The sequence below is a fragment of the Pituophis catenifer genome, unplaced genomic scaffold (genome assembly GCF_029215685.1).
Source record: "Pituophis catenifer annectens isolate HBS135680 unplaced genomic scaffold, rPitCat1.0.hap2 SCAF_4, whole genome shotgun sequence".
Taxonomy (NCBI): Eukaryota; Metazoa; Chordata; class Lepidosauria; order Squamata; family Colubridae; genus Pituophis; species Pituophis catenifer.
The window spans coordinates 132,218,495-132,225,501 of record NW_027256884.1 but is presented as its reverse complement, the minus strand read 5'-3'; positions in this window follow the sequence as shown (position 1 = coordinate 132,225,501).

Below are 7,007 nucleotides of genomic sequence, written 5' to 3'. Positions count from 1 at the left end.
CATTCTGGGTGAAAGCGGAGGAAGGGGGGGTATGAGAATTGTCACTGGGTTGCCCTCCCTGATTTGCTTTTCCCCCTAAACAATAAAACATCATTGTGCATAAAAAGCATTTTTACCTTTCCCCCCCCCCCCTATACTTCGGTAAATCGTTCCTTTTCACGTTGGCTATTTGCTTGCTGATGGACCGTCTTCCTCCCTCGGATAACCTCCACTTACAACCGTTCCTTTAGTGACTTCTTAGTTACAACTGCGCTGAAGAAAGTGACCTAGACTTTTTCACAGACTGCTGTGGCATCCCCACAGTCAGGTGATAGAAATTGGGATGCTTGGTGCCTGGTGTGCTCGTGGAATCCCCTTTTGGGTCTTGCCTACCGAGGAAAAAAAATGGGACTCTGTTGTCATAAATCGAGACTACCTGTAGGTTAGACATGGAAATGGGTGGTGCTTATTGAAGGTCTTAGAAACAAAACAATTTATGTAAACGTAGGCAGTTGGCCAAGTCCCAGGCTCTACTGCTTTCCTAGGGATGCAAAGAATTAATACCTCATCTATTATCGGTAAGTATGCAGCCGTTATTTTCCCCTTTCTAAATCTATAAATAACTGTCCGTCTCTTTCGCTTGTGGGCTTCCCTTCCACACATACTGGTTCCGTAATAAACGCTGCGGGAAACCTGACGGAGCAGGAGAGTCGGTCTCTACATCAGCTCAAATTAAAAAGGAAAAGTGGAACGGATGAGGTGCAGCTCTTCAAAATGCTTCCCGCTGAAAAACGGACACCCCGATTACCGGGAACCTGGCATTGTCTCAAAACCCAGCCCCTGAACATGCGTGGAACCAAAGTCCTATTCCTCAAATTTGGGAGAGAAAACGTACACCTTTACCTTTGTGAAAGGGGCTTCCCGGTCTCCTGAAAATACAAATTGCTAAGAAATTCAGGCGGAGCTAAAAGTGTTCATTAAGGGCGGGTTGAGTCTTTTTATAGTGTAAAGAAACAACTGATACGTACATTGGGTATGTGCGTCAATAAGGAAAGGGATCAAACGATATGGATTGCCTGTGAAGTTTATTCGACAAAGTATTCCTTCTCAATAACTTGGTTAAGCTACTCTCTACCGCTTAGGTCTGCATCTTTCTTGAAATGTGTGAGTACTTTCGTGATATGCTTTCTATTGTATACTTGCATAAAAGGCAAGTCCTCGTATACCGATTTTTTTAAAACAAACTGGTCCAGATTTTTACTTTTTGAAGAAATGACCTAGGACTTTCATTATAGCATTGAAGCTATTGTACACCTTTTAAACTTGGTTTAAGTCTTTTGAAACTGGATTCCTTCTTCTGTGCCTGTGTTACAGCCCCTGATCCTCTTGCTGCATTATTGTTAATAAGCATTTAATAACAAAGATACAGAATAATAAACTTAAAATCCCATTAAAAAGGATTTTTGGTGGCTGCTATTCCTTTTTGGACCATAGGATGGCGCTGTTTTCCGTTCCCGTGGTCTACAGAATAGGTACACAAGAACCACGTTGTCAGCCTCCGCCTTTACTGCTTTGGCTGCCATAGTAACGGGAGGGGGGAGAGCTAGGTAGCATGGGGGGGAAGCGTGCTGGAGGAATCGAAAGCGATAGTTAAGCCATAGGACTGTATCTTTGAAGCTGCCATCAGGTCAACGGTCGTGGCATTCCTGATTGATGACGCTGCCAGATGTGTGCTTCCACCTGACCCCTGGATTGGATGATTTACGGTGGACAGTGGGAGGGGATGCTTTCTAGATGCAATTTTCACGCTTATTGCCTTAGATTCTGCTTTTCCTTTGGTTGCGTTCACTTCATTTTCTAGTAAAAGTACCTGTCTTGATGCATATGCTCTCAAGTGTACATAAAAGAAAACATACGTTCATCAAGAATCAAAGTACAACACTTAATGATAGTCATAGGGTACAAATAAGCAATCAGGAAACAATATCAATATAAATCATAAGGATACAAGCAACAAAATTCCAGTCTTACAGTCATTAGTGGAAGGAGATGGGTGGTGGGAACATTGAGATGATTAATAGTAGTGCAGACTAGTAAATCATTTGACAGTGTTGAGGGAATTATTTGTTTAGCAGAGTGATGCCGTTCGGGAAAAAATGGTTCTTGTGTCTAGTTCTGGTGTGCAGTGCTCTATAGCGTCATTTTGAGGGTAGGAGTTGAAACAGTTTATGTGCAGGATGTGAGGGGTCTGTAAATATTTTCACAGCCCTCTTTTTGACTCGTGCAATATACAGGTCCTCGATGGAAGGCAGGTTGGTACCAATTGTTTTTTCTGCAGTTCTAATGATCCTCTGAAGTCTGTGTCTATCTTGTTGGATTGCAAAGCCAAATCAGACAGTTATAGAGGTGCAGATGACAGACTTAATAATTCCTCTGTAGAACTGGATCAGCAGCTCCTTGGGCAGTTTGAGCTTTCTAAATTGGCGCAGAAAGAACATTCTTTGTTGTGCTTTTTTGATGACGTTTTTGATGTAGCTGTCCATTTTAGATCTTGCGATATGATAGAACCTAGAAATTTGAAGGTCTCTACTGTTGATACTGTGTTGTCTAGTATTGTGAGAGGTGGAAGTATGGAAGGGTTTGTCCTACCACCATTTCTGTGTTCAGTGTGATCTTTTTTGCTGTCAGGCTGAAACATGCTTTTGGAACTGCAACAGAGGGTATTTATCTCCGGACCAGATCAGACGAAAACTTTTTAATCTCTCTAGATTGAGGGCAAAGTCTAAAGTCCAGCTGAAATGCTTACGGGATCCCCTCTTCGCTGATGATGCTGCCGTCACTGCTCACTCTGCTGAAGACCTTCAACAATTTATGGATGGTTTTAGCAAGCCCTGCCAAGACTTTGGACTAACAATCAGCCTGAAAAAAACACAAGTCATGGGTCAGGACGTGGATTCACCTCCCTGTATTACAATCTCTGCACAAGAATGGGAGGTCGTCCATGACTTTGTGTACCTCGGCCCAACTATCTCTGACACTCTCTCTTTAGATACTGAGCTGAATAAATGTATTGGTAAAGCGGCCACCACGTTTTCCAGACTTACAAAGAGAGTATGGCTTAATAAGAAGCTGACTCAACATACAAAGATCCAGGTCTATAGAGCCTGCGTCCTCAGCACACTCTTGTACTGCAGTGAGTCTTGGACCCTCTACGCACGGCAGGAGAGAAAGTTGAACACCTTTCATATGCGCTGTCTCCGACAAATTTCTTGGCATCACCTGGCAGGACAAAGTTCCAAATAGCGCAGTCTTGGAATGTGCTGGAATTTCTAGCATGTATACACTATTGAAACAGCGACCATGAGAGAGATGGTACAATTAATGGACAGAGTGGCAAGATCAGAGAGTCAATGCCCAGTGGTGGCACAGCCAGAACATTAGAGCCTAGGAAGATTCTGCAGTAAGCTGGAAGCAAGGAAAAGCAACGGCAACATCAAAGTCGAGGAAGGGAACAAAACCATCAGACAGGCGGTATACTTGAGCCACAAAGAGTGGCAAGATTAGAGAGTCCGTGCCCAGTAATGGTACTGCCAGAATCCAGGCATCCCAGCACTGGGAACATCAAAACCTGAGAAGATGCTGCTGGTAAGAAGGCGGCAAGGAAAAGCAGTGGCGCCACCAAAGGAAGGGAAACAAAAGATTTCAAAAGGACCGCTTTCCTTAATAGTCTTAGGAAAGCAGTGCCGGCTTTCCATTCAAAGGTCCCCTCAGATTCCAACACAAAAAAAGAGGAAACCTATCTCCCACCCATCCTCCTTCCTTCCCTGCTACTATGCCCTCCTCCCCCATCTCACTCTATCGTGGAAAGAAGCAAATTCTTCACCAGGCGTTTGGAAACTCCCTTTCTCAGGTTCCATGATAACAGCAGCAAGATCTGCAGTGATCTAGGGCAGCTCTTTCCTTAATCCGTGAAACACGCGGGTAATTGTCTTCTGAGGAAGACTTCAGCCAAATGCCTTTTTTTCTCCTTTGAAAACAAAAGTTATTCTCAACCTTTCAAATAGAACTCAGGGAACCACAATGACCTTCTCGGTTCTGCCTCTCCCAGAAGACACCAACTGATGTGGGGTCCTGTTGGGAAAAGTGTCAAGTATTTGCAAGCCATTGGCACATATATCATACAGACACTAGTGGAGGCAGAAAGTGCCCCCACCCCTATGTGGAGAGGAGGGGCTTACACTGAGTATAAAACCCCCTCTAACCTCTCCACCTTGCTCTCTTTTACGTTTGTTCTCCATGAGACATGATCTTTGATAGGGGTAGTCACGCACGCTGTGTGCCCCCTATCCTAATGGATATTAAGACAGCCTTTGTATATAGTTAATATGTTTTGTTATATGAATAAATACATTTATCACATTTATTCATGCATCTGCCTTTAGACTCTTCTATGCTCCTGGGTGTTTCTACGATCCCAATTTCCACAGAAAGTCTAGTTTTTTAGGGCTTGAGAGGCAGTTATCTACATCACTGGTTCAGTGGCGCTCGTTTAGAAATGTAACAAAACACCAACCCCTTACCTTTAAACTCCAAGCTCTCGCTCTCCCCCCCCCCCCCCGCACAAAGAATAGGATAGTTATCTTGGCAGTAACATGCTCAACTGTTTCTCTTTCCCAAAAGGGAGGCTGATGTAACGTCTTCTCGGCAGAACTCTACCTGCATTCATCAAGCAGACCGGTTCTAGAAAATGGAAGAAATAGGTGTTATACGGGCAGCTTTTTTCACCAAAAAGGGCAAAAGAAAAGACAAAGTCAAAACATCTACTGAAGTTGCCCTATGTTTGCGGACATGGCGTCGCAGAACAAAAGCATCTTCTGAAGGTCCTGTCCTGCTGGGCACATTCAGAGAGGTGGGTGCCAAGCCACTGAAGGTGTCAAAGGGTGATATTAGGACCTTTTCTTCTCTCGGAAGGCTGAGGATAGCCGGTGGGTGCAAAATTCATGGTTGTCTGACAGTTCACGGACCAAGTTGTTGTGGTTTGCGCAAGTAGCATTTACTGGACGGTTCTGTCACTTGACAATTGTATGGTATATCCTTTTAATTGAGAGGCATGGAGAACTTTAGCAGAGTCCAGCTGGTCAACATCATTTAATAGTGCCTTTTGCATAAAGGTGTTTTTGATGTAGCTGCTGCTTGGATAAATGCACCTTAGTGCTTCCTTCCGTGCAGACCTAGGCCTCCAAGGTCACCCCCGCAAGCTTCAGGAGGATTGCTCTTTTTCTTGCACTAAATGAAAACAGAAATGCAGGCTAATTTTTCACAAGAATGTGTGATGTTTCCCTTGATTTATCCACTGTTCTTCATTTGTACATTGCACTCTTTATGCTATGCCTCAAGACCTACCAAAGTGACTTTTCTCCCTCACCGACATTTTCGTCGCTTTGCTCAGACTTTCTGCAAGCCACCTGAATGATTTTCTCCTTCCTTGCTAATTATATAGAATTATTTGTACTTTTCCTTAATTCCATGAAGTATAAAGGTGTGTGGTTGCCAAATGTGCAACAACAATTAATAGCATGCAAATAAACAAAACCTGTTATACCCTGAAAGCATTTCCCTGTTCAACATTCCATTTTCTCCCCTCGGCTGCACACGGGGGTTTCAAAGTCGGGTCCCCTCTGAGACGGTAGAGTGGCAACTTCGGTCTTCTGTGATTGGATTGGGCAGGCCTGTAAAATATGGGTGAGTTTCCTCTTATTTTCATGATTGCACTTTAAAGTGGCTTGGGCCTCTCTCCTTCACAATAATTAAAATAACCCAAAAACACAAATCATGGCAAAAATGAGGTCTCTGAACACAGAAAAGTCCCAGAAACATGAAGTATTCATAGAGCGTGTCAAATTTTTCAGCTTTCAATTTCCAAACATTAGGGGTGCTCAAAAGTGACATGGCTTGGGGATTGTAAATATATTTTGGTTACTTTAATATAATTTAATTATATTTAATATAATTTAAATATGCTTGGTAAATAACTATATAAATATCATAACATTGTTTCATAATGTCTTCTGAGAGGACGACTCCAGCAGAACACATTTACTCTGCTACAAAAAAACCCGAACCACTAAAAACAAATGTTCTTGTCAGCATTTCTCAAGAAGTTACTGCTATGAAAAGTGCAATTGCCTCCTCGGTTCTGCCTCTTCCAGGAGACACCAACTGATGGAATGTCCTGATGGGAAAAGACAGTCTAGCTTGTTACGGCTTGAGAGGCTGGTATCAACATCACTGGGCCAGTGGAGCCAATCAGGAAACATAACACAAAACAATCCCACTCATTAACTCTAAACTTCAAGCACTTAAAACCAGTTAAAAATTTAAAAAGTGTTAAAAAATATGTTAAGCCAGCCCGGCTTGCTGAAAAAAGGAAGTTTTAAGGGCACGGCGGAAGGCACCGAGGTCTTGGATTCTCCTTATATCTGGGGGCAGCTGATTCCAGAGGGTAGGTGCCCCCACAGAGAAGGGCCTCCCCCTGGGGGTCACCAGCCTGCATTGTTTGGCGGATGGCACCCTGAGGAGGCCCTCTCTGTGGCAGCGCACGAGTCGGTGGGAGGTCATCGGTAGCAGCAGGCGGTCTCAAAGATAACTAGGTCCTATGCCATGGAGCGCTTTAAAGGTGGTAACCAACACCTTGAAGCGTACCCGGAAGACCACTGGGAGCCAGCGCAGCTCACGCAGGAGCGGTGTTATGTGGGAGCGCCAGGCGGCTCCCGTGATTACCCACACGGCTGCGTTCTGGACCAGTTGGAGCCTCCGGGTGCTCCTCAAGGGGAGCCCCACGTAGAGAGCGTTGCAGTAGTCCAGGCGCGAGGTGACGAGGGCGTGAGTGACTGTGCACAGGGAATCCCGATCAAGAAAGGGCCGCAACTGGCGAATCAGGCGAACCTGACAGAAGGTCCCCCTGGCTACAGCCGTCAGATGTTCCTCCAAGGACAGCTGCGTATCCAGGAGGACTCCCAGATTGCGTG